General features: G+C 35.2%; 1 pseudogene; it reads left to right on the top strand.

Moving 5' to 3' along the window:
- The window catches only part of LOC101580560, a 25,545-nt pseudogene extending 664 nt beyond the window's left edge, over positions 1–24,881 (top strand).
- The last annotated feature ends 287 nt before the right edge of the window (positions 24,882–25,168 follow it).

Here is a 25,168-nt window from a genome sequence, read left to right as displayed (position 1 = left end):
CACAATGACTCTAAACAACTGAGAGTTTCATAACAGAACCACTGTTTACATATTTTGCGGAACTTTTATCTGAGAGAAAAAAATCTGGAAATCTCATGAAAGAGGATTGTTCTCTTTGTTGGTTTTTCAAGTACATAAAACAGCAAATAAAGTCAATGGAAAACAGCCTTTGGCTGGAGCCTTTCCTAGCTTCCTAATTTTAGTCAGCTCAAAAGCTTGTCTTACACAATTGTGGAAATAGTGACTCTGGTTTTAGACTAATCAAGAACTGCAGCAAGATGACAGTGAATAAAATAAGTTAATCCTGAGTGTCTTGATGGAAGTTTCATGTAGAAGAGTACATGTCACATAATTTCACATTTAAAGTGGAAATTACTTAAATTTTAAACTTCTTAGACGACCCTTATTATATACCAGTGTTGTATACCAATATAATCAAATACTTCTGGAAGAATAAAAAGAAATGATACCTCACCCCAGGAATCTACAAAAATATTGTGTAGTCACATTAATATAAGTTCATTCTTTTTTAAGAGGAAAAAAACCTAAGGAAACAGTAACAGGTGCTAGGCTATGTAACAGTCTCTTGTGATTGTAAAAATAACACGGAAGGGTTTAGAAGAGCGGGTTAAAGATTAAAATTAGATCCCACATGGGAAAGAAGGAGGTAAACTCTTCATCATAAATCATCTAGATACTTAATTTGAAATCAAACATAAGGTGAACTTGTGTCACACAATCTAGCTCAATACACCTGGGTTTTATTAAGGTGGTGTGAGTCAAAGCCCACAATGTTTTAGACAAGCTTGAGCAGGTCTTCTGCTAAGGAGAAAAACAAACACACTCTATGTTTTGCTCTTGGAAAATAAAACCCCAAAACCCTACACACCAACTTTAAGTATTTAATGGACTGATCTGCCTGAATTACACACTACTTTGGATACTGGTATAACTGAGTAGGCTGCATTTCAGAGTGATACTGTCTTCTGATAAAATCCTGCCCCTTCCATGCAGTCTATCAGCTGCATGACTTTAACCTGATTGCTTAATCCTTCTCACTTGAGCATCTTTAGCAGTAGAGTAGGTGCTACAGGATTGGTGTGTAAATCAGACATAACTTGGACAAAATACTTAGTGCCATGCCAGGCACAAAATCGGCCCTTCATGAAGAACAGCTTTAACTTTATGACATGTCGAATATTTAAATCATAAAAAAGAGAAACATAGCCGTTCTCAGTGGCCATACACCAATAACTGAAGCCCTGACCTGAAACTTTTGAAGCAATTTGCACAATAGAGCTGAGTAAATTTTTTTGCTGTACTTTCATACTAATGGAAAAGTTAAAAATAAGTCAAATGTGGTCTTGGGCCACATTTACCAACCAGTTACATTTTTAACCCATCGCCTAACATTTCCCCTCTCCTTCCCCTTCTCCCATCCTATCTCTTCCATTCTCCTCTTTGCTGATCTTTCTTTTCTTTTCTTTCTCTCCTTCCTTTCCTCTTTTCCCTACCCACATGCACATTTCTATTTATTTGGAGACATGGGGAGTAACTTGGAGAGGTGCTGTTTTATCTTAAACACTTCAGAACACATGTCCACAGAATGAAAAATTCACTGGCAAAATTGTATTATAGTTTGCAGCATCAGGCATCTTGTAGTGATGCAGCTCATGTTTAGATCTGAACTGCTGTTTGCTCAATGACATGCTTTATGGCTCTTTCTTTGTTCAGACAAGCATTCAATCCAGGATCACTCATTATGTTTAATTTTCATGCCCCTCTTATATATCTTTAATCTGGAACAGTTCTCCAGCTTTATTTTAAAAATCTTTTTTAAAGAGTACAGTTGTTATATAGAACAGCCTTTAATTTGATCTTTCTCTGGTTTTGCATACTAACTTGGGTTTGTGTACAGTTGGCAATACTACTAAAAGGACTCCACATTCTACCTAGTATGTTTTGTTAGGAGTTACACGACACTAGTTTATCATAATATTGGTGGTATTAGATTTAATGAATTCTTAGGATGGAGTTGTACAGTTGATTAAATTGTAATTAATGGGGATATACTTTTGTGTTTGGCCACAATATTTACAAAACACTAGCCAGGCTCCTCTGGCTAATCTATCTCATGAGGCTTAATCCTGTCAGGCTTGAATCACTCAGTTTTAGCAAAAATCCAGTTTAGTCAATTTTGAAAGAATCCAACCACCCTGTGTATCAGATCAAATTCCTCAAACAGCTCCTGCCCCATGGCCTACAACAAGAAATGTACAGGTCTGTTTAACCAAAATTACATCCTGTCCGTTTTCCATCTACTGCATCCCCACCCTGCTTCTTAGCTATAAACCTACATTTATCTATGTTGTATTTGGAGATGAGCTGAACTTTATATCGAAGTTATTTTCCCTCTATTATAATATTTCATAAATAAAAGTTGATTTTACTGCTTTAACACTGTCCATCTCTTATTTTTTTTTAACAATATGTAAGCATTGTATTCTGCATCACTCTATTGAAAGTTTGTTTTTGAGTGGCATTAAGGATCGTGAATCTGATAGCAAACCTTAACCAGACAGGATGTTCCTCTCAGGAGTGAGGTAGCTTGTTTGCTTTAGGCACTGGGCCAAGTCCCACCTTCATATATTTGATTGATTTCCTAGCTCTGTGGCTCCCAACATATCCCTCTTTTTGTTTTGTTTTGTCAGAGATGGGTGTTCCACCGGAATTAGAGAAGCTGTATTTGGAGAAGTCTTTAAAGGACTTGTTTCATTGCTATGTTATCTTTTTTTTTCTTATTAAAGTGAATGAAAATAAATTAAAATTAAATTTTGAACAAAAGTAGTGATTCTTCAATGGCCAAATCTTCCTTAACGCATTCTGGTAACTTTGAGAAACAAGGAGCTGTGCATTTGGAGTAGGAACCTGATCTCAGTCATGCGCGTTTCATTCATGTTTTCTACCCCACAGATTTTCATTCATTCATAAATTAGAAATTAAACCAGACATCATGGAAACTAGAACTAGGACCTACAAGGAAAAAAAAAAAAAAAAAAAAAGGAAACCTGCTTTACTTAGAGGAAAGGGAGGTAAAACTTCTTTCCCCTAGGGTTGAGTTTCCCCCTGAAACTACGTCTTAAGCGTGTGCTGCTCCCTTCTAGTCTCCTTTTCTCTTTCTGTACCTGGAGGAGTGGACTCTGGCTAGCAAATGTGATATGAGAAATTAGACATAACTCTGAATGTTACCTATTTCGTTAAAAGAAGCTGCACATATGAACCAGACATCAGCTCTGCAATTTTAATAGTTAAAGTGGTTGTGTAGAAATCAACAAATATTTGCAAATTTAAAAATACTTTACTAGCTAACCTGTGGAAGAAAAAAGAAATTACAAAATATGAATTGGGTGAAAATCAGAATACAGAACAACAAGCACATCAAGTATATGAACTATAGCAATATAAATGCTTACAAGAAAATGTATAGATTTACATGTTTCTATCAGAACAATAATCTGTCAGTTATTCCAATTTAAGAAGTTAAAAAAGTACACAATAAAACTAATGTAATTAGAAAACACACAATAGTAAACATAGAATCAATTAAATAAATTACATTGGTAACACACAAAATGAAGAATCAATAAAGAAAATGACATCAATAAGTGTATTAGTCCCATAGCTAAAAAAGAAAAAAGAAGACATAAATTGTAAATGAAATGAAAAAGGGGATTGCTTGGCAAGTACAAGGGCCTGAGCTCAGTCCTCGATTCGGAAAAAAATGATAAATGAGTAAATTAGAGAGGATATCACAAAAACTTAAGTGAATAATTAGGAGTATAATCCAAGACTATTATAAGAATTTTACTTTAATAGGTCAATCACTTAGGTGAAATATGCTAATTTCTTGAAACACTATAAAAATTTACATAAGAGAAAAATCTGAGTAATCTTTTATTACTTTAGTTTATACTGATAAGAACAGATATTCACTTGATCTTAGCCAAAAGGCTGACAAATAATTATTTTAGTTTATAAATAAAATTTTTCTTACAAGGAAAATTCCTCGTCCAAGTGTCATTGCGAGCTAGTTTTAGTAAACACGTAAAGAGAAAATATTTCCACCCTACTTGCAGGAATAAGGAACAGTTCCTGAGTCACTTAATGTGATTTGTATAATCTGATACCAAGTCAAAGGCCACTAACGAAGTCACATAAACTACAGACATATTCCTCTGGACACAAATGACAAAAGTATTATTGAAGAAACATTCACAAACAAGTCATAACCAAGTGATGTTTATTGCAGGGCTGCAAGGTTTATTTGATAATGGAAGACCAGTCAATATATCTCACCATTTAAACAGACTACATAAGAAATTTATGGGACAATACTGGATTTGCCCTGGGACAAATCCAAAACCTTTTCACAATGAAAAACTAATCCAAAACCTTTTCACAGCAAAAACTAAGAATAGAAGGAACCCCTCCTTCATAGCACATTAGCATGGCATCTACAGCAAATATCAAATGGCTTTGCTTCTTCAAAGGCTGTCCTTATGTTAGCTTGAATTGGATTATCCTGTTGACAGGTTGGACGCTGGCCAATGATGATAGCTAAATGCTTTGATGAGAAGGAGCTTATGCTTTTGGGCCTATCAGGATCAACTATCTCTACCAGTGTAGTTCCTCACACCTGTTCCCATTACAGGAGCATTCAGGAGATAAGAATAGTGACTGGCTCACACCTACAGCTTGAGTCATTTGGCTAACTTGGTTTCATTCACTTCCACAATGAATGATGTCTATAGTAAGCATTCAAGTACAAAAATCCTCCCCTTTATTTCTTCTCCCACAGTCTCAGGCCCTTTCCTGCATCTTCAACTCAGACTTTGCAGTCTTTCTTTTTCTCTATGTCCAGAACTTGAGCTTGCCACTGAGGCATTGGCCATTGCCATCAGCTCTTAGAAAGACAATCTTCACTTTACATAGGATCAAAACAGTCGTGCAAACTGCAACCACCTGGGGCTGGCTTGAAAAGCAATAGGAAGATGACAGTGGCTCAGTAGGCTTTGACAAAAATGTTAAAAGCAGTAAAAATTCTCTAACAGTCATAAATATAGAGGAAAATGAGAAAAATCATAAGACTTCAATTGAATAATAGAGATAGAGGAGAAAGAAGGAGGAGGGGAGAGGAAGATAAAAAAAGACTGAAGTTGTACACGCACAAACTCCCCACAATGGTTATAATCACTACACGCTGCCAACACTGATAAAAAAGAAAATAAAATAGCACCCCACCAAAATAACATAAAGTATTGGAGACATTGAGAATTAAAGTGTTCATGATTTCTTGTAAAACTGACCAAGAATAGTTTGAACATAGCCAAAAGAAATTGACTGGCATGTGACCACTCTGCTTAGCCTCCCTTAAGGAAAACATAGAGATCTAGTTCTGCTCCCAGTTTTCATTCATTTCTTCTTTCTGTGGCCTGGACATTGCCTGTGTTTGTTTTGAAAGTAACTATGAGGATCACACCTTCACCACAGTGGAGTAAATTCCTGGAAGGATCTTGGATGCCTGAGGACTTCAGGGTCATCTTTCACCAAACCTGAACATTTTACCTTGCATATTTTTAGGTCTGAGAGCAACAAATCTATCTGTGCTTTCCCCTTCCTGCAGCCTAGCTTGTTGGAAATTGATGTGCAAGCCTCATCTAGTGAGTGAAGTAATTACACGAAACACATGGCGGCACCTAATATTTGCAAATGGCTTGAAATGTCTCTGGCAAGTTATTCAATTTTAGCTATTACTGTTAATAAAATAAACACATTTAAATGACAAGAAACCAATTTTTCATCTGTTCAGTGGGGTGAATAACAAAATAGCTGACAATACTCATTAGTTGTGATGATGTGTAACTTGTTTGATCAAATTAGAAATTATGCACATTTTCTGGAAGTAATTCTTAATGGATAAAATATTACAAGGATCACATTTCACAACTGAATCAAATGAAAATAAATTATTTATGATAATTATGTAACAGAGAGAGAAACAAAATTAACACTGTCATGCTAATTTCATGCACAGATTTCTTTTTAAAAAAACTGGTTCTGTACATCTTGAAGAAAGACCAATTTTCTGCCCACTCTGTCTTCCAAGATTATCCCATTTTGAATTATTTTGATTTTTTATTTCTTCCTGTATTTCTAAATGATAAGTTTACAGTGATACTCTTTCAATTTTATTTTTTTTAGTATTTTCTATTTTCTGATTATTAAAGAGGACTAGAATTTAGGGTACACATGAATACATAACCCCTCTCTTAACTTCCAATATGTAACCGTTTTTTACTCTACCCATACTCAATATTTATGTCATTGCAATTAAGGAAATAGGTCTCTTGGCTCAACCACATTCTGCACTATAGTCATCATACTCTCTTTTATGATTTCTTTTCCTTTAATAATCACTTTGTGTTTCATTGGACTTTCTGTGTAATCAGTGCTAGTTCTCAAACTTTCTTACAGAACTGATAAGTCTCTCTTGGTAGAGCCACAGTCAGCTGCTCTGTCAATGCTAATTTGAAGAAAGAACAAAATTTAAAAAAAAAATAATATACTTAGCTACAACTCTTGTTGCATAGGTCCTGCTTTACCTTGGTCTTAACCACCCAGCAGAAAAGTATAAAAATGAAATATAAGAAGTAAAGCCATGCTGTTATGCTGAGCTGTAGGGGACTCAGGTCAACAATTTCTGACATTGGCAGTCAAGCAGAAGACCCAATACCATTATGGGCTACTGTACTCTTTTAGAATATTTTGCTGAGTTTACACACCTATAATATTCAAATAACGGAACTTAACAAAAAAGGGTATACAGATGAATGTCCATTTTGTATCTGTGTATTCAAAGTGGTTAGGATAGATATAGAGTTACATTCTCTTAATGAATAGAGTGATTTGTTCTATTGGTGTTTGTAAATATGATATCATGTCCGCATCTTGTACAGTAATTAACCACTAGGAAGAATGTATGCAATGTGTTAATTATTGAAACTGTCCTACCAATTTGATTTGAAATTGTCTCATTGCTATTTGTTTATCAATAAAATTATAGAAAAAATATACTTATGGGAGGGAAAAAGACATTTTGAGTCTGATAAGACAAAAGATTTGAGGACAGGACAAAATGCTTAGAAACTTTAAATGCACATGTGCACTCCCCAAAATCCTTTCTTTCCATCTGCACGTTTTTGTATTTTTCTATATTTGATTGTTTTAATCTTTAATTTTTTCATGTGGAGAATTTCTAAATAATCTGAGGATCTTGGATATGCTTTGGTGTTGAAGCAGGAGGACTTAAAATGTTCCCTGGAAGCTCTCAGTGAGCAGAAAGGTTTTTCTACTTCACCTAGAGGGATTGGTAGGGCCAAGCCTGTCCATCCCTGAGCAGTTCTACCAATGTCTCAAATATTCTTTTAGCCAGTCTCCCTGTGAATAGTTCTGGCTGGGGCTGTGATCTGCTATCTGAACTGTGGATTGACAATAGGGGAAGGATGTGATATGTTGGTTTTTGTAGTCTGGGACAGGACTTGGCTCAATGCTTTCCCTGCTCTGGGCCCATTGGGTCCACAGGTCCGGTTCAGTGTTCACCTCTGTGCACAGCTTTTATATAGTTTCTCCAGGGAGAAAATCTCCTCAGGGCATTGAGTATTTGCTCAATAGTATCAAGTATTTTTATTTTTATGAATAATTTTCCCCTGTCCAAAATTTATATTCACTATTTCTGCTCAACTAAAGACCTGGACTGGATCTATGAGTCTTAGAAGGACATTGGGAATTGTTGACATGGTAGTGATACATGTAGGTTAAAAATAGGTGTAGCCTTCCTTGTGTACCCTAATAGGTCATATTATGACATTCAATTCAAAGTCCAAACACATATAAATACATTCTTTTCTCTGTATATTAATTCATTTATAAACCATAATTGTCAAGAAAGACTAAGGTGAATCATGGGTCTTACCAAACACCAGATTATCAACAATGCTAATGCTAGAAATAAGAAAGATTGTACACGTTTAATACTCCCTTCCCTGGAGGGGGCCCAATCCTTTAAAAGCCACTTTCAACTGGTCTCTTCTCCCTCACTGAGATACTGTATAAGAGCTAACAATGTGTGCCATGCACCAGTAAGTCATTCAGATCTAAATTTCTTAGTTTCTATATCGGGCTGTTGATCTAAGAGCAAAGCTCTTGTAAGAATAATTCCATGTTTTCAGCTGGCTACAAACTCATAATTGCATAGATCTGAAATTTAGTTACAATAATCCATAGGGACAGATCAAGTAAATTCTATTCAAATAATCTGTTAGATAACAATATCACAAAATCTACCATGAATCCTGATGGATGAGGCCAAGATTTGCCTCAGCCTTCAAGTAGCTCTTTCTGTTTCTTAGAGTAAGACAGGACAGAGTAGTATGTGAAAGTATGACCTCTAGATTCACCTTGCCTGGCTGTGAAGTACAACTTTGCTATTATCAGATACACATTCAAGTTACTTAATCTTTCATTGCTTCATGTTTTGATTTGTACAATAAATATAGAAGTAAAATTTTCCTTTAAAGTACAGTATTATATGAATTGAATGTTAAACATATGAAGGACTTAGGGTAGTGTATTACATATAGTGAATTCTCAATAATAGGAGCTAAAAACTTACAATCTTAAGATGAGTCTCCATGAATTAGACATGCTTTTTGTTAAACATGTATTGTTGTATGTGTACATGTGTGTGTATCCTTGTGTGTGTATGTGTGTGTGTTTGTGTATGTGTGCATGCTTGCATGCACACAGTGCTGGAGATTGAACTCTTCTATATGGTAGCCATGTACCACTGAGTTATAACTCTGGCACTGCCATCAATGCTTTTATTAGCTCCTTGACTTCAGTTTATACCCAAACTTTCCATGCAATAGAGTACCTCCATGCTCTTGTATTGGTCCCATCATAACCCATCTGTCCTGAAGAGTTAGGGACAGGAAATATTTTCTGAAGACAGTAAGCCTCTGTCTTCTTTACATTTCTCATTGCTGGGACAAAATACCTGACACCAAAATTTAAGGAAGGAAGGGTTGATTTAGGTCATAGTTCAGGTTTCAGTCGATCCTCAGCTGGCTCCAAGGCAGAGTGGCATATTGCAGAGGGCAGCAGTTCATGGCAGTGGAAAACAGCAAAGAGCAAAGGGCAGACTAGTGGCTGTGGAAGCTAGCAGGCCTCTCTCTCTTCCTTATGTTGTATTCAGGCTAACCACCCAAGGGTGAATATAGCATTCACACCCATAATCCCAGCATTGAATCATGAATTAATCACAAGCTTTAGAAGCTTCCCCAGTGATGAGGCCTTGAGGGGACACCTAGACACAATCTGTAACAGCCTCACTGACTGAGGTTGGTCATTGCTAGGGCTTGCCTCATAAAGCCTTCACACAGATCTGAACAAGTCCTGGAGTAAACTACATGAAGTTCTTGCAAGCCAAGTTCACAGAGCAGCTGAAGTTTGGTACTTGCCTAAAGTTTGATAATGTGTTCCTTTAATAATGTTAATGTTCTTCACTCAGTCTTTCTTTAATACCTGTCCTGTATATTGGTGCAGATCTTGTCAAAATTAGTTATTCACTCAAAACTTGAAATTGCTTCTTAATAGATTCTTGGTCTCATATTCCATTCTTTCTGTTCTTCTATACCATGAATATATTCCCCAGTACCCTCAAAATTAGACATTAAAAAAAAGACAACATTACAAGCATGGTCTATTCAAGTCATTTTCCTTCTTAAAATGATCTCTGAATCTAACTTTCCTACAAGACAAAGACAGATTCTTGCATGCGTTCAGGGCTTTTAAAACTGTGAATCCAAACTCTTTCAGTGGTACCTCATACCATTCACTATGATCAATGCACTTCCCTTGGGCTGGATGACACAGCATTAATATAAACACCAGATGGGCTTTCATCCATTTGTTCATTCCTTCCCTCTGAGGCTCTAATTACTCTCTTTCTTTCAATTGGATTGTCATTTCACAGTTTTCTATCTGATTGAATCTTAACTCCTGGTGTAAGAAACTTTTCTGATTTGTCTGTTACAGTTCATTTCTCCCTCAGTGAGCACAGTGATTACCAACTGTGGGATGTGTGATGGAGTGACATTTCTTTCAGACATCTGCAAAGTACACTGTGGTCACAGCCTTCATTTCTCCCTAAGATGTGGTTCTACAGTGTTTCAGTTAAGCATGCTTCCTAAGGAGTTAAGTCACATCATTAACTATCGAATTTCTCATGATAAACTGAGCTTCTCTAGAACAGTAATTATGTTACTTTTGTGTTATGCAAATTCAATCTATTATGCATTACTCCCCTAGCAGGTGGTAAAGGTACATTAAAGTTATTTTTAAATAAAATTTCAATGTGCTAACTTACACATTTATTTCCAAACATAATTGGCAAAAACTTCTTCCTTCTTGATGCAGATTAATACCCAAAATTAACTGCACGTGTAACTTATTCTGGAGGTTGTACTGTATGACTTTGAAAGGACAGCACTTATTTTACTTTCTATTTGTTAAAATCCTGACAGCTGGCCTACAATTTTCCTCATAAGAAACACCGTGTAGAAAGCTATAGAAAAAAATGAGTGTTTATGCCTAACATATATTTGGTTTGTACTTCAAATATCATGAGTGTACTTAAGTGTGCTAATTTCCACAATATAGTCAATCATGGGGCTACTTAAGTATATTTAATTGTAATGAAATTAATATTCAGGAAGCTTCTGCATATTCTTAGATAATATATTTAATTTCTCAATAGTACCTAAACTATCAGCTCTTAATATACAATTTTCATTTTTTTCTGAAACTAAAATAAAAGAAAATTGAGAGCCCTCTGGTGGGCAGTATTTTAAAGTCAAATATTTTATGTGATACTTTCCTAAAAGCATTATCTAATGATCATACAAATATTATCTTTCTAGAAGGACTAATAACAAAATATAATATGAACATAAAAATTCATTTCAGTCTCTTCTAGAATAATTTAAACTAAATCTCAATGGACAATGTCTTATACTAAGTAAGTTTGATTAAAGTCAACCCAAAGTCATAGAAAAACTTGTTAAAAGCAAGAAGAAAAATTTAAATACAATCATTTTGTATTCTTTTACATTAAAATTAAATATTTGTATCAAATTAAAACCCAGAAAAGCAATAAAGTTAGGAATATTGGAGTGCAATTATGCAATGGACAGATCTTTTTTCCTTCTTTCTTTTTCCTTTTTTTCTTTTTTCATTTTTCCCTGACTGAAGTGATAGTTCATTAGTCAAGACTGCTCTAATAAAAAACCTTAGATTGGGTGATTTAAAAAACAGGAATTCACTTTTTCAGTCCTGATGTTTTGACACCGGGCATTAGGGTTTAGGGTTGGCAGGCCCACGAGGGTGCGCTTGTGCACTTCCTGGTTTGAAAATGTCATACTCTTTCTGTGTCCCCTCCTGGATCTCCTGGCTGTTCTTATCCTAGAAGGTAGTTAGTTTATGGGTGGGGTTGGATAGGTCACTTTCATAAATTCAATTAAACTAGAGTACCCACCAGAGGCCTTTCCTCCTAACAGAGTTTTTTTGGGGGTGGTAGACTTCAACATATGAAATTTGAAAGGTACACAAACATTGGACCTAGAAAAGGTGATATTCTTAAGTCATTAAATAAAAATTTTAAAGCAAACTATTCAGTAGAATTTAACAGAATCACACATATTCACCTCAATCTAGTCCTAAATTCAGGACTATATATATTATATATATTTCTGCCATAGTTTGCCCTCCAAAACTCATGCTGAGAATGGATTATCACTTTGGCAATGTTGGAAAGTGGGAGCCTTCAGTAGTAGTTGGGTCACCAGGGCTCTGCCCTGCCAAATGCATTACTCCATGTATGGGCTAATGACTAATAGACTCATGGGTTAGTTCCAGAGTGTCTTTGTTATGAAAACCAGTTTCCTCTTCCGGATTTGATCTGTCTCACCATGCAATGCCCTTGGCTATCTTATAATGCAGCAAGGAAGCTCTCATTACGTGCTAGTGTCTTGTTTGGGGACTTCCCAGTCTCCAGAACTATGGGTTCAATATAATTATGTTCCTTATGAATTATGCAATCTGTCCCATTCAATTACAGCAACAGACAACAGACTAAGATGTCAGCTCAATGGAAGAGCCTCATAGGCATTTTCCAGTTAATTCTACGCCCTTTTTCTTTTCCCAATCTCTGGCAATGACTTGTCTGTTGCCTATTCTGGATATTTCATATAATTCAAATTATACAATACGTGATATTTTGTACCTTTCTTCACATAGTGCATCTTTAGACTTACCCAAGTTACAGCATATCATTACTCCATTCTTTTCTCCCATTGAAAATGTTGCACTTTTTGCATGTACTACTTTTCTTCACCATGCATCTGTTGAATTGAATTATTTTTGAATTTATGTATTGTGAACAGTACTGATATGAATGTGCATATGAATACCTATGTTTAATTATTTGTGGAATATAACTAAGAGTGGAATTCATAGTCCCATTGTAATTCTGTTTAATTTCTTGTGAAACTACCAAACTTTGCAGCTGCATGAATTCACATTCTCATCAGACATGAAAGAGGGTATCAATTTCTCCATATCTTAGCTAATACTTGCTATTGTTCATCTCTTTTATTATAAACATCCTCATGTGTGTGAAGTAGACTCTCCTTCTGATTTTGATTTCCATTTCTCACATAGCTAATGATGCTAGGTATCTTTTCATGTTCCTATTTGAGATTTGTGTATTTCCTTTAGAGAAATAGCTATTTTAGTATTCAAACTTTTTGCCTTGCATTATTGAGTTGTACGAATTGTTTATGCATGCTGAATACTGAAGTCTTATTAGATATATGATTTGCAAGGCTTTTTGCTTGTTCTGTATATTGTTGTTCCACATTATGATAGCTTTTGTTGCACAAAAATTTTTAATTTTGATGATCTAATTTATCTGTTTTCCTATTCACTGCTCGTGTGATTTGTCTTTTTTCTAAAAAAATTATTGCTATACTTCCTCTGTTTTGGGGAACTAAATTGTATTCAGATGAGCATAATTGAATGTCTTTGAAAAGTTTTGTTTCTGACGTGTTAGAGAATTTTTTCTTTCTTTTACATGTCAATCAATTGTTATTCTATATTTGTTGAGCATACTGTTCTCTCTATTGAATAATCTTTGCTTTCCTGTAAAACAAAATAGTGGCTTATCTATATGGGCTTACTTCAATAATTTAAAGACAGTGTATGTCATTGATCAGTATGTTTACTGTTGTATTGGTCCCATACCATTTTGCTTACGGTAAATTGGTAGTAAGTTTGAAATTGGGAAATATAAAGATGTTTGTTCTTTTTAAAAGTTGTCTTGAAAAATTCATTATATCCTGTGTTCTATATGAAAAAAATGTTTTAACTTATGAAAAAAGACTGTCAATATTTTGGTAAAATATATTACTCAAACTGAATACACCTGCTATAAAATATTTTAATCTATGAGTACTGGTTGCCTTTCCTTTTATTGAATTATGTTGTGGTTTGCACAATATTATATTCACCTTCTAATGTAGCAGGCTTTCATCTCTTTGTTTAACTTCTTTTCCTAGCCATTTTTTTGGCTGCTGATGGAATTGTTTTCCTAATTTCCTTTTTTGGGTTATTCATTTGTGTTGGGTAAAAACACAACTGATTTTAACACTTTGATCGTGTAATCTTGGAACTTTGCTCAATTTGTTTATTGATGCTAAATGTTTTTCTGGGCGTAATTTAATTTGTAAATTGGTGCTTTGTAATTTTTGGAAAAGTAATGTGTAATTTTGGAGCTTTGATGTTAATTTTGCTCTGGTTCAGGCCAATAAATTTCAAATAATTGTGCATTACTGCTATAATCAGAAGAGAACAAATCATTACCTAATTCAATTGTGTTCCATCTTAGTGTTGTGGTTCTTAGTAGACAGCAGAGTAGTAATTATAACTTTATAATTTATTTCTGAGAAAAACCTCTACCTATACAAAACTAGAGACCCAAGTTTTAATAATTTTATTGTTAACTTTAAAAATTCTTTTGTCTGTATCATCTCTCCACCTAAGTAATGCTTATTCCTGTATATGTAAGTCAGGCATTTTAAGAGAGAAGCATGTGTGAAAATTTGCTCCCAAAATTAAGGGGAAACATAAATCTTATAGGTGATAATTAACTTCCTTAATAAAAATGCAAAAGAGATGCATAGGAATTCACCAGAAGGAATAATCCTTTGGATCTGGGCTTGAGTCTGCAATGAAAAGACACAGGAGATAACTCTCAGGGGCATGTTCTTAAGGTATGGCTAACCTTCAGGAGAAGAGTTAGACAGAAAAGGTTTGTATCCCTGTGGAATACAAACTGACAGCGTCAGTCACATGAAAGACAGAGATATTCTATTTTTCCTGTCATACTGTGTCCTAGTTTCAATACTATGAGTAACATGAGGATCTTTAAAACATGAATCAATAGTAAAAACAAATTAAATTATCATGTAGGCATTGACCTTCAAATCGTTTGTGTGCCTTTATTTTGCAGGATCCTCAGGAATTTAAATTCACATGTGTGCTCATTGTAGAGATGGGTCCTCTGGAAGGCCCTGACAGTTTTCCTAGTATCCTAAATTGTGTCTTATGGTAGGCATAGTGATGAACATCATTCATCTTAAGGCAGGTAATAGAAAGAATAGAATCCTCACTAGTACAGGTGGGAAACGTGGGCTTGTGATCTTTAAAACTAAATTACTCCCCTCACTACTTCTGTTTTCTTCTCATGGTCTATTAGTTATTTGAAGAAACCTAGTGACATGAACAGAAAGTTGCATATTAAAAAAAAAACAATTAATCTTAAACATTTCACCTTCTTTTCCTTTTCTCTTCAGTACCATGCAGTAGCCAATGGCAGACAGAAGAAACCAAGAAGGAGACATAAATTACCTGCACAAGAGAGACAATTATTTGCATATCCACATTGAGACCCCACAGCAACAGAATAGAATCTTCCTTGCAATCATAACAACCAACCACAGCTTTAGCACTGTTTTCCTTGTTCCAGAGTCATCTATATTGTATTTCCACTGTCATTTGATTGTAGGAATTTAAAAATTTCTTCTCTGATTTCTTTTATGATCCAGTGTACTTTCAAGAGTATATTGTTTAATCTTATGTATTTGTGTAGTTTTTGTAGTTTTGTTTGCCTTTGATTTCTATTTTCATTCTATTGTGGTATAATAAGATGCAGGAGACTATTTCACTTCTTTTATATTTATTGACACATGACACATGACCTAAAATATGGTCTATTATGAAGAAAGTTATATGGGATGCTGAGAAGAATCTGTTTTCTTCTGTTATATGAAACATTCAGTAGATATCTAATAAGCTCATTTATCCTAAAATAATGTGGTTCAACTATTTCTCTGTTGACTTTTTGTCTGTTTGCCTTGTGTATTTGTATGTGAAATATTGAAGTCTCCTACTATGTATGACTGTATCAGGGCTGTCTGTCCTTTTATGTCAATGAGTAGTTTTTACAAAATTAGGTACACCAACATTCAGTGTATATGCATAATTCTTATTTCTTCTTGGTAAATTATTTCTTTTACTAGCATGAGATAATGTTTAGCTTTTTCCTAACCATGAGAACAACTTTGTTAGAAATTAGCTACTTCTTCTTGCTTGAGGATTTGGTTACTTGGAATAGTGTTTCCTAGTGGTATTACATATACCACTTTCAGGGTATATGTAATCTGTGGAAGAGGTGTTGTGCCTTTTGCAGACATAGTATAGTCAGCCTTTGCTTTTTGCTCCAATCTATAAACCATGTTTTTTTATTGTAGGTTAAAACTATGTATGTTGAATGTTATTATTGAAAGGTATATGTTGATTCCTGTCATTATATTACCTTTCCAGTCATTTTATTCTTTTTCCTCTGGGCACTTGGGTATTGTTGACTCAGGAATAATTTTAAGTATTTTCTGCAATTCTCATTTGCTGATAAAGAATTTATAATGGAAAGTTTGTATTTTTCTGTAGGCTTTGAAGAATAATTTCATTGGATATAGCAATATATCCAGGTTGACAATTATTTTCTTTGGGCTTAAAAAAAAACATCAGTCTGGGCTCCCTGTGACTGTAAGGTTTGGGTTTAAAAATCTTTTGTTATCTTGATTACCTTATATGGAATTTGGTGGGTTTTTTCTATCAACTTTTAATATGCTTTGTGCTGAGCTTCTGGTTTTTCACTACGCTGTGTTTGGAGAAGTTCTTTTTCAGGCCATGTTTACTCAGGGTTGAAATCCCTTATTTACCTGGATATTCATCTCATTCACTAAAGTTGGGGAGTTTTTTGAGTTATTTTGCTGAATAAATTTTATACCTTCATTTCCTACTATACTCCTTTCTAAAATCTGATAGTCTTTAAGAGTGGTCTAGGAACTCATGGGTTATCTTCTAATGGTCTCTTATTTGTTTTTCAGTATTTGATTAAATGAAGGTTCTTATATCCCAACATTTTCCTGAAGTATTTATAGTCAGTGTTCTGAGTCATTTTACTTACTAACAAAGCATTCATTTTGTTTTTCATTTCTGGAATTTTTGCTTGGTGCCTTTCATAACTTTCAATTATTTTATGAAGTAGCCTTTTATATCCTGAATTGCCATCCTGATTTATTCAACTGCTTATTTACATCTTCTTTAAGTTCACTAAGAATCTGAACAATTGCTTCGTTTGACTGCGTATTTCTCCTTTTGAATTCTTCAATTATTTTAGCTATTAGTGTTTTTTGTTTTTTGTTTTTGTTTTTTTTTTTTTTTAGATCTTGGGCAATTCATTTTAGTGCCTATGAGAACAGCTTTTTGAGAGTTAAAGTCTTTGAGGGGCCTCTTATTTTCTTTTTGTCATGATTCTTGTGTTTATTCTGTTGAAGGGTATAGAACAATTGGTATAGGAAAACTGACCACCATGGTGGGGATATTATAATAAGTGGATTTCTCCCTTTGAAGTGATCTGATTCAGTATACAGGCACCTACTCAACCCACTCAGTCTCTGTCACTGTGTTGTAAGGAGAGAACAATTATTGGTCCTGTCCACATCCACAGAAACAAACAGATTAGTGCAATCACTATGAAAATCAGCATGTAAATTTTCAAAAAACTAAATCTAAAGGTTTGCATTGAACCAGTAATACCTTTTTTGTGTATATTCCTTAAAGAGTTAAAGATATGCTATAGTACTCATATTTAACAGAGGGCAACTTACAAGAGCTAAGCTCTAGAAACAGCCTAGATGCCCAACAATAAACAAAGCGCTAAGGAAAAGTATATTATATATAATAAAATTTATCCATAAATCATAAATACAGTCATATTATTTGCAGTATAATACATCGAACTTGAGACCATGATGCTAAGTAAAGTAAGTCAGACATGGAGAGCTAAATACCACATATATTTTCTTATAAGAAAACTAAAATATAAGAGAAAAATAAAGGATAGACAACAGAAACAAAAATCAGAATTCTTAGGAATAGGGCTAGGGCTAGGGCTGAGTAGGGATAACAAAGAAAGGTAGAAGAACAAAAAAATGATAAAAATATAACACATGCATGTACTTATTGCCCTAAACAAAGGTGAGTGCTACTTATCACAACTATGTGTGGGTAAAAAAGGTAAATATATCAATAAATAAAATTACAAAAACTTAAAAATATAAAAGACAAGAAGGAAATTGAAGTTGTGAAAATTAAATTGGATTTTTTTTTCAAAGTTTTATTGACAAACAGATAGCAATGAGACAGTTTCAAATCAAATCGGAAGGACAGTTTCAACAAATAATACACTGCATATATTCTTCTTAGTGGTTAATTGCTGTACAAGATGCGGACTTGTGATCCTATTTACAAACACCATTAGAACAAATCATTCTATTCATTAAGAGAATGCAACTATATATCTATCCCAACCTCTTTGAATACACAGATACAAAATGGACATTCATCGGTATACCCCATTTTTTCTAAGTTCCGTTATTGAATATTATAGGTGTGTAAACTCAGCAAAATATTCTAAAAGAGTCCAGTAGCCCATAATAGCATTGGGTCTTATGGATTTTTATATAGTGGAAACCAACATCTAGAAATTGATACTAGAATACTATTCATGACATCACTAGAGAACATGAAAACATAGGAATAGATGTATTAAAATTTGCTGAAGTTTGGATACTAAAAACTACACGAAATTGATTACAAAAATTAAAATATTACCAGTCAGAATGTAAGTGGCACAAATATATTTTAAAAGTCTATTATCAGTATATTAGAAAGTCAAGTATATTATTAGCAAATGAATGCTTGACCTTATTTCTTGGTATTTACACAGTTCTGTATTCACATAAAAACCCATATAATAATATTTATTAATAATATTATGGAGATCCAAACTATCTAAATACATAAGCTAATGGTAGGTAAACTCTTTTTCTGTACTGGTGATTGAATTCAGTGAGTTTTATCTTTGGCCCTTTTATATTTTTGTTTTGAGACAGAGTCTTACTAAATCACTAAGTTATCCAGGCCATTCTCAAATTTCTGATACTCTTGCCCAGGCTTCCAGAGTGCTGGGATTACAGACACATGTCACCTTACATAGCAGTAATGTTTGATATATTTACAGAGAGTTTTTTAGCAATAAAATAGAATGAATGGCTGAAACATTGAGCTACATGGATAAAGTAAGATGCATTTTTAAAAGTGCAAGATGTAAAAAAAAATTGCTCACTGTAAAATTCACTTGTACCAGAGTAACACAGGGACAACAAAAACAGACCAGTGTTTTCCTTAGGCTGAACATGAGAGACAGAGACAAAGTCACCACAAGGGGCAGGAGTAACTTTCCTGTAGTGATTGCAGTGTGATGGGACTTTTTCCAGAGATGGTTGTATGGTCCTACAGTTGTGAAAACTCATAAAAATGTATACCTAAAACCAATAAAATTTACTATATGTAAATTAGCTTATTTCTAAATAGGCAGTGTTGATTAAAAGTGGAAAATATGCTTACAAGCAGTAGGTAAAACACAAAACTTCAAAAATTATACCATACACATGTATATCTATATGTAAAGAAAACATTCTCTGCATTACAATAGGAATGTCTATTTATTGAAGACACCAAACATCTGTGAAAAATAGAGTATAAACAAGCCATTGAAACAATGTGTTTGTACCATGAGGGTCTAATAGTGGGCATATAAATATTCTCAAAAATTGATGAGAGAGACATCTCTAAAAATGATTTAAAGCACACATAGAAGTATGAATAGACGATAGGTTTATTTTCAAATATTTAAAGTCATAATATTTGAAAAAGAGCAAATTAATTTACATTGAATTTAGTTTAACATCTGAAAGATTGAAAAAAACCTGACATTATAAAATGAATGATTTGTGAGGTGACCTGCCAGCCAGCCCACTGACCAAGATTGTGTCCTTCATGTGTGCCATCAGCAATACCTAATCTGGGCTATGGTACTACAGTGCAAACGTCATCTGCTGCATGCCCACTTCTCATGTCTAGAAAGTGATTTGCTCTGGCAGGTCACCTGGATTCTCCCAAATCAGGTACATTTCTTTTAATTGGTTTTTTCTTTTGGTTTTTTGTTTTGTTTTAATTTTTAATTCATTTTAATGAGAAAAAAGATAAAAAAGCAATGAAACAGTTTCAAAACAGGTTAGTCGGACAGTTACAATAATTAATACATTCCATATTGTTGTCTTGATAGTAGTTAAGCAGAGGACAAGAGGTAGACATGATATCTTGTCTAAACACTATTAGTACAAGTCTTTCTTTTCATTGAACTAAGAACATCCATGGTTGTTAGAAAAACAGCAGTTTCATTTTATGTCTAAGGTATGTGATATTCAGACAGATAGTGATGTTAAGCTTAACTGCCTCTGTTATAGGATAACAATATAAATAAACTTCTCTTCTGGATGTTTAACAAATAAAGTTTGCAGCCCAAGAATTAGACAGATATATGGGTTAAAGAGATAGCCAATATTTTGGCCAAATCAGACACATTTCTGCCATCAACACATGAAGGACACAATCCTGGTCAGTGGGCTGGCTGTCAGGTCATCTTACAAATCATTCATTTTATAACTTCAGGTTTTTGTCAGTCTTTCAGATGTTAAATTGAGTTCAATATAAATTAGTTTACACTTTTGGGAATATTATAAGTTAAATGTTTGAAAATAATGTATCACAGTGTGATTAACTGCTTCTGGACTCTTTCCCTGTACATCCTTCAGAACTCTTTTAATAGAGGGGGTGCTGGCTCTACTGACTACTTGGGACATCTCCCGTAGGCTTAACTACATGTTACCAGCCCCACAGTCCCACAGCACTGTTTCACCTAACTTTTGCTGTAATTGTTGTCAGCTCCTATAGCTGCATGGTTGCATAGATCATGCACTTGGTGCAGCTGGTAGAGGTAGATCCTGTTTTTCCTCTCTGGGTCAGGGGTTCCTCTGTCTCCAGTTTTGAATGACTATCTGGTCCAGCATTCAAAGCTAGGAATTTTTCTTGGTATGAGATCTTATGCTTCTGGAGACATTTCCGGAGAAGGAAGTGCTTCCTGTGCTTGCAAAATGAGCTCTGCAAAAGTCAGGAATTGCTCAAGGTCCTCCCCTATCTGATACTATTGTTCTACTTTCTGAACAAAGCCACCCATCTCTTGATTCATGCAGCAAAAGAGAATGAAGAACAGCCAGGCCACCCATGCAGTCATTTCACAATGAGAGGAGGAATTTTTCTGTCTGACACTTCTAAGGCTTGCAAAACATCCCTGGGCTCAGAATGGACTGATTTCCAGTCCTCCATGGCTTTCCAACCTGCCAAGAGAGTGGCTCCAAATAGGCATGGTGAGACCATGGGTGCTTATCAGCCTCTTCTCGGGGCACTCCCTCACCTTTGGGAGCTCTTTAAACAGTCACCATGGGACCATTTACCTCAATGTCCTGACACTGTCCAGCCTATTTGGGGGAAAAAGGAACATTTTTGAGGGTGAGGTCCCAAGGTTAAAGAATGCATGTGTTAACTCAGCAAAATATTCTAAAAGAGTCTAATAGTATTGGGTGCTCTTCTTCACTGGCAATGTCAGAAATTGTTGACCTGAGTCCCCTACAGCTCAACATAACAGCATGGCTTTACTTCTTATACTTCGTTTTTATACTTTTCTGCTGGATGGTTAAGACCAAGATAAAGCAGGACCTATGCAACAAGAGTTGTAGCTGTTGGGTCTGATAAGGTCAGTGAAATTCCCTCAGGATTTATCCTGAGATCCTGTACCTCAGATTGGAGATCCTTTGTCAGTGTCAGCCATGTGGATGAGTCACGACCACTGCTTGGCCGATGTGCTCTCTGTGAAAACCTGAGAGAATGTTTTCTCTCCATGTGACTCTCCTTAGACACACTCTACATCATCAATTATGATCCTCTTTGGTCTTATAATCTCCTTTATCAGAAAATTTGGGACATTACCAAGTTACATGATGTAACAGTACAAGTTCTCATATGTCTTGAGTCTTAATTGACCTTGGAAGGCTAGGGCCAAAATGTTTCTTTGTGGCCTTCCTGTTTCTCTAATTTTGGTCTGCAAACTTAGGTTGTTAACCCTCCAGAAGACAAGCTTATTGTTATTACCATACAACCTAGGCTGTTAAGGTTAACCTCACTATCTGTCTAAATATCAAATATCTTAGGCATAACATGGAACAGGTATTTTTCATCAAGTATTGATATGTTGAACTTTAAGTCCCTACAGAATATGATGAAAAATATTTAAAAATTAGAATATATTTTTAAAAATATGCATAAAGAATTATATAATTCTTATGTTTACACTTAAGTCCAAAAATCCAACCATATACAACCTTGAAGCAGGACAGACACATAACATTCCTTTTCCTGTCTCTTGCCTTCATCTGTATAATATTCAAATGACGGAACTGAACCAAAAAGGGGATACAGATGAATGTCCATTTTGTATCTGTGTATTCAAAATGGTTAGGATAGATATAGAGTTACATTCTCTTAATGAATAGAGGGATTTGTTCTAATAGTGTTTGTAAATAGGATATCATGTCCGCATCTTGTACAGCAATTAACCACTAGTAAGAATGTATGCAATGTGTTAATTATTGAAACTGTCCTACCAATTTGGTTTGAAACTGTCTCATTGATATTTGTTTATCAACAAAATTACAGGAAAAAAAAATAAATAAATAAAGATTCCTGGTGCCAGGAAAAAAGAAAGAATGCATGTGTGCAAGACTTCAGCAACACTAGCAGGCAGCATGGAGCAGAGCCGAGCACCATTGTGTAAGATCACAAGAGCACAGGAGTTTAGGAGCAAGAGCCACCTGCATCTCCCTGTATAATTCTAATCCAGATTATTATCCCATATTTACATTCTTACATAATACTATAAGCAACACATGTGTTTACCTAAGCAAAGTTATGGTTACATAACTATCCACTGTGTGCCTCCACCAGACACATGAGATTGTGTCATCAGGTGTTCCTAGAAGCCAAAGCATTTTGAAGCAGTCTGAGTGGCTCCCCACATACTGTCTCTATCCTCAGAGATGTCCTTAATCTCTTAACTAAATTTCCTTAACTATATCTTAAAGAGTTTATTGATTTACTTAGGGTTTTTTTGTTTTGTTTTTAAGATAGGGCCTTACTATTTAGTCTTATATGAACTCACTCTATTACCCACACTGGCCTCAAACTTGTGGCAATCCTACTGCATCAGCCTCCTGAGTGCTGAGTTACAGATGTGCACCACCATACCTAGCTTTGGAAGAAGCACTTTAGAGCATGATCTCCATGTGTTTCTAGCTCTATTAAGTTGTTCTGTGCCCAAAGAAATTTTAGGATCTGAAAGTCTCAAATATTTACTGTGTTTTATTATCCAGACAGATAGCACTTTGGTCAATAAAACCTTCTCATAAAGTGTTACATTTTTTATATTTCTTTCTTTATATTCTATATATCTAGCATGCAAACATATTTGTAAATTATTGACTTGTATTTAAAGTCAGAGAGGACTGGGGATATAACTCAGCAGCATAAGTGCCTGCCTGGCAAGAGCAAGGTCCCAGTTCAATCCCCAGTACCTCAAGAAAGAAGAGAGCAGAGTGGGGGAGAGAGCCACTCAGCTAGCAAACTGCATATAGCAACACTAGATCACAGTCCCCCATAACCCAGTAAACCTCTTGTCTTAGGAATACATCACAAATGAGAAAAACAAGCTTGTGCTTGCTAATAGAAGAAACAAAAATTTAGATATACTTACACTATTATTTATAATGAATTTACTCTCTGAAAGAGTTAAAAACTTTCTTAAGTAGTCTATCTACTAAAGAATAATTTGGGGTGAGTGAATTTTGTGATTTCAATCTATTGATGTATATATTATTTCAATGTACAGAATAGCTAAACTCTATGAATAACACCACAAATAATCACAGTTCATAGTTTTTATAGATGTTCAAGTATTTCCTTTGTAGAGGCATAGATGGAGTAAAGAGAGTTTAAGGATCTATCACCCAGAGAATGATGATGTGGGTGTGCTGGTTTGTGAGACAGGACAGTAGACACCAGTGCATCAGACTTCCACATTCAGAAGCAATTGTGATTGGGCAAGGCCCGGAGACCGAGATCACCAATAAGAAATGTTCTTGACATCAAGTACAGTTTAAAGCAGAGTATTACAAAGTATATGTCAAAGTGAAGCAGGTAGGGGTTAATCCTACCAGCATTGACTCAGTCATAATTGGGAAAGACCAAGAGATGAAACTGTAGCTTGGCCAGGTTCTTCACATAGTGAATGAACTTTATCCATATATTAGAGTTTAAGGAAGAGACCAAGAGCCCTGTTCTAGAAACACATAGGAAGAGAAAGAGGTCAAGCAACAGTGATTCTATAGAAAGGGATGCTGCTCAGGTAGCTGCCTCTGGGACAGGGCCAGAACCTGGGACAAGTCTGAACCAATGCTCTGTGCCCTCAAAGAGAAAGATGCAGCCACCAGAAAGGAATCACTGGGTCACTGGAGTCAAGACTTGAAGATTTCTATGCAGGACCCCAAAATGCAAGTTCACAAAGATGAGCAGGTTGTGGTGATTAAGGATAAGAACCCAAAGGCTCATTATCACTGGCTGGTCTTACCTTAGGCCTCCATTTCCAGTCTGAATTCTGTGACAAGAGAACATCTTGAACTCCTCAAACATATGCCCTGTGGGAGAAAAGGTGATTGCAGATTTTGCAAACTCTGCTTCTGATTGGGCTACCATGCCATTCCTAGGATGAGCCATGTACACCATCAAGTAATCAGTCAAGATTTGTCTGGGAGATAGCTCAGTAGAGTAATCACTTGCCTAACAAGTGCAGGATCCTGAGTTCAATCCCCATTACCTCAAAAAGAAAATTAAAAAAAAAAAGATTTTGATTCTCCTTGCCTAAAAAAAAAAATTGGAATTCTTTCAATATAGAATGCTTCTTAGAATCACAAGCTGTGATCAAGATGGTACAAGAGGATGACATATTGACTGTCAGAAAAGGAACATCTTAGCTCTTGAAGCTGCCCCTTCATTGTCATGAGTACCAACAGCTGCTGCCCTCCATACCTCAGCTGAAAGAGCATCTCAGGCAGCACTGGACCAACTGATTCTGCGGCACCTGAACAACTGCCACAAATCTGGCCAGTTGACTGAGAACTGCTGGCACCCATGCTGGGTTGCTTGTAAATTTCTGCTCATTTCCTGAATTAAAACATGCAGCTGGTGTTTTATTTTTTTAACACATAGAAAGTAAAATAAAATATTTTCTTTGTAAAAATTGTTATGATTTAGACTAAGATTGCTCCCCAAAGCTGCCCTGAGCTCCTTTGTGCTTTTTTGGGGGTGAGGGCATGCCTAGTTAGACAAGATAGGTCTGGGGAGTGACCTGGAAGGA

The sequence above is a fragment of the Octodon degus genome, unplaced genomic scaffold (assembly GCF_000260255.1).
Source record: "Octodon degus isolate 3935 unplaced genomic scaffold, OctDeg1.0 scaffold00016, whole genome shotgun sequence".
Lineage (NCBI taxonomy): Eukaryota > Metazoa > Chordata > Mammalia > Rodentia > Octodontidae > Octodon > Octodon degus.
The sequence above is the reverse complement of the archived record's forward strand: the minus strand, read 5'-3'. Positions and strand labels throughout refer to the sequence as shown.